The sequence below is a fragment of the Pediculus humanus genome, genomic scaffold, assembly GCF_000006295.1.
Source record: "Pediculus humanus corporis 1103172107469 genomic scaffold, whole genome shotgun sequence".
Taxonomy (NCBI): Eukaryota; Metazoa; Arthropoda; class Insecta; order Psocodea; family Pediculidae; genus Pediculus; species Pediculus humanus.
Window position 1 is genome coordinate 5,449 of NW_002987087.1, and position 3,434 is coordinate 8,882.

The following is a 3,434-nucleotide window of genomic DNA, read 5'->3' on the forward strand; positions in this document are numbered from 1 at the left end:
ATAATAATAATAATAATAATAATAATAATAATAATAATAATAATAATAATAATAATAATAATACCTCGAAAAGAAGAAGACGAAAAACATGACGCAAAAAAAAAAAAAAAAAACAATTTTTGTCCGTCGTAATTTAAAATTTTCTCAGAATTTCTTTAAATTTTCCCCTTTCCCCTCTATTTGTTAATAAAAAAACCGTTAAATTTAAATTTCAAAAAAAAAAAAAACCGCCAAAAAAGTTTTTAAACAAAAAGCCAACCGTTCAATTCTTACAATTAATAAATAATTTTATGAAATCCGTAAATAAAAAATAAATTAAAAATTTTCTTCCGAACGAGTTTTAAATACGAATCTATAACTATTATTATTATTATCATTACTTTTTTCATCGGATTCGGTAATAATAATAATAATAATAATTTTTTTTATTACTGATTAACCAACAACCACAACAGATTTTTTCTAAATAATATTTCAATTACACGAAACGAATAAATAAATTATGTATTTAACTTGTTAAAACAAGTTTTTGTTTGCTTTTTTTTTTTTTAAATAAAAGTCTGGAGAAAAAAAAAAAATTTTAAAAGATTATCAAAGGTAAATTGATAAATGACCCCGAACCAGCTTCCTTTCTTACATCTTTTCTCTCTCTCTCCCCCTCCTCTCATCTCACTTTTTCTCTTTTTCTCTCTCTCACTCTTTCACATTTCTAATTTTTACTTAGTTATTTACTTACTTGTTCTTAGGCCAAATCAAAAATATAAAACTGGGTTAGAAATTGTATTTTCCATGAGGTCACGAGCAACTGGATCCACACGATGGATGTATTCTGGAAAGAAAAAAAAAAAAAACATGATGAAAGTCTTTAAATTTATAAATCAATAAAAAAATCGAATTAAAATTACTTTTATTTTTTTTTACCAATTTGTTTGTTATTATACAATCAAAACAAATATCAACAACCGAACAAACAATCGCAACCTCGCGTGTTATTTTATTTATTTATTTTTTTAATAAAAACATCAAATTAAAAATTAATTACCCGTGTGATAATAATAATAATAAGACAATTAACGATGTATTCATTAATGGATACAAAAATTTACACACCCGCAAATACATAAATAATTATTATTATTATTATTTATTTATTAATTGGCTACGCAAGTAATTTTAATTCGAATCAATTAAAAAATTATTCAACTGTTGAATATAAATAAAAGTAATAAAATTAACGACGACACGTCAAAATTAATAAATTTGACGCTCCCCTAACAAAAATCCAAATAATAAAAATTGATTACGTCAACAACAACAACAACCACCACCACAACAATTACCATCGTAAAAATAATAATAATAATAATAATAATAATAGTAGTAGTAATAAATCAAAAAAAAAAAAAAGAGAATTTAAAATCTCGAAGGGCAGATAAAGAAATTTTTTTTTTTTTTTTCGTTTTTTACTTTTTTTAGTTGCAATAAAAAAAAAAAAAAATCTCCATGATTTTTTATTACCTCATTAAATAATAATAATAATAATAATAATAATAATAATAAAATTCCGATACGTAAATTATAATAATTCAAAATATTTTTTAACAACAATAATAATAATAATAATAAATGTAAAAATGTCTGCACATTTGTGAGAAAGTAAAAGTTTATTACTTTTTTTTTTTTTTGTTTTGTCCAAAAAAAAATTTTTTACGTCAATTATCATTATTATTATTTAGTTATTTATTTATTAAAAAAAAAAACTTATTAAATTATCAAACGATTTGAATAAATAAATAAATAAATAAATAATTTTCTCTTAAAGTGATTTAAAAAAAAAAAAAAAATTTTTTTTTTTGAGTTTTCGTTTTTTTCGGATAATCATTGAATGAATGAAAAAATCGTCATTGTCGCCATCTTGTATTTTTTTTTTTTTTCATTTTACGTAAGAGCAATAAAACGTTTTGTTAAAATTTTTTCTTAAAAGAAAAATTTTTATGTAAAAAAAATAAACGTTAAAAAAATTAAATAACCGGAACGAACGAAAAATGACATATTAAAAAAAAACAAAATGACGAAGCGTAGAATCACCATCGCCATCGTCACCACAACCACCACCTGGAGAAAAAAAATTCCATACGAATTATTAAACGATGATGAATGAAATTTTCGAAGTCTGAGACACAAAAAACAAATAATAATAATAATAATAATTAGAGTAATTTAATGTGTACGAAAAAAAAAAAAAGAGGTTGTAGTAATTATGAATGAAAGTCATAATGACACAATTCAATAACTACAAAAACTACAAATAACTACAAAAACTACAAATAACTACTAAAAAAAAAAATTTTAATTATCGAAAAAGTCAATTTTAACGTAATTGCTCTTAGAAAAATATCATTATTATTATTACTTTTTGCTCGTCGTGTTTTCCCCTTCCCCCCCCTCCGTCTCTTCATTCATCTCATTATTAACATTTAAAACAATTTTATTACGTAATTTTTTCTATGAAAACTATAATAAATAATCTTTTGAGAGTATCGACCGATGAGATGATTATTATTATTATTATTATTACGACAACGTGAAAAATTTTTTATTGATCGAAATATAATATATTAAAGATCATCATCATTATCATCATCATCATCATCATCATCTTGGTCACATGACGTAGAAATCTGTGACAATTTTTTTACGACTTAAGAAAATTACTGATGTGAAAAATTTTTTTTTTTTTTTTTTTTTCTGTTTATAATCTCCGCGCGAAAAAAAAAGTTTAGAATGATGACGATGGCGATGATGATGACGATGACGATGACGATGACAATGACGATAATAATAATAATAAATAAAATACTTACGCGTGAAAGGTAAGAGAAAAAAGAAGAAGAAGACATTTTGGTCCACGATTTCCATGTGGACGATTGCCTCGGGTTAATTCTCGGTTGGAGGGAATCAAATTTTTTTTAATATCATCATCATCATCATCATCACTTTCACCAATGTTCGTTCGGAGTTCGAGGACGTGATCTTTGACCCGAGACATCCGAAGACGTTTTGAAAAAAAAAACCGGTGACCAAACGTTTCTTGAGTAATTTTCGCGCATGAAAATTTTCTTTTTTTTCTTTTTTTTTGCGACATTAAACCAACACGTTCGAATTTTAAATTTCCGACAATTTTATTTATTATATTTATTAATTACACGTTTGTACGTGTTCGTTTTAATTAACATTTTTCATCTTCTTCTTTTTCATTTTCTTCATCGATAAATGATTTTGTAATTTATTTACGACTCCTGTAAAAAAAAAAAAATTGCAATAATAATATTAATTAATTCAGAGAAATTAAAATTAAAATGGCGGATGATTTATTTTTAAAAAAATTAAAAGAAGAGTTATATATAAATTTTTTTTAAAAATCAGGTTTCCTT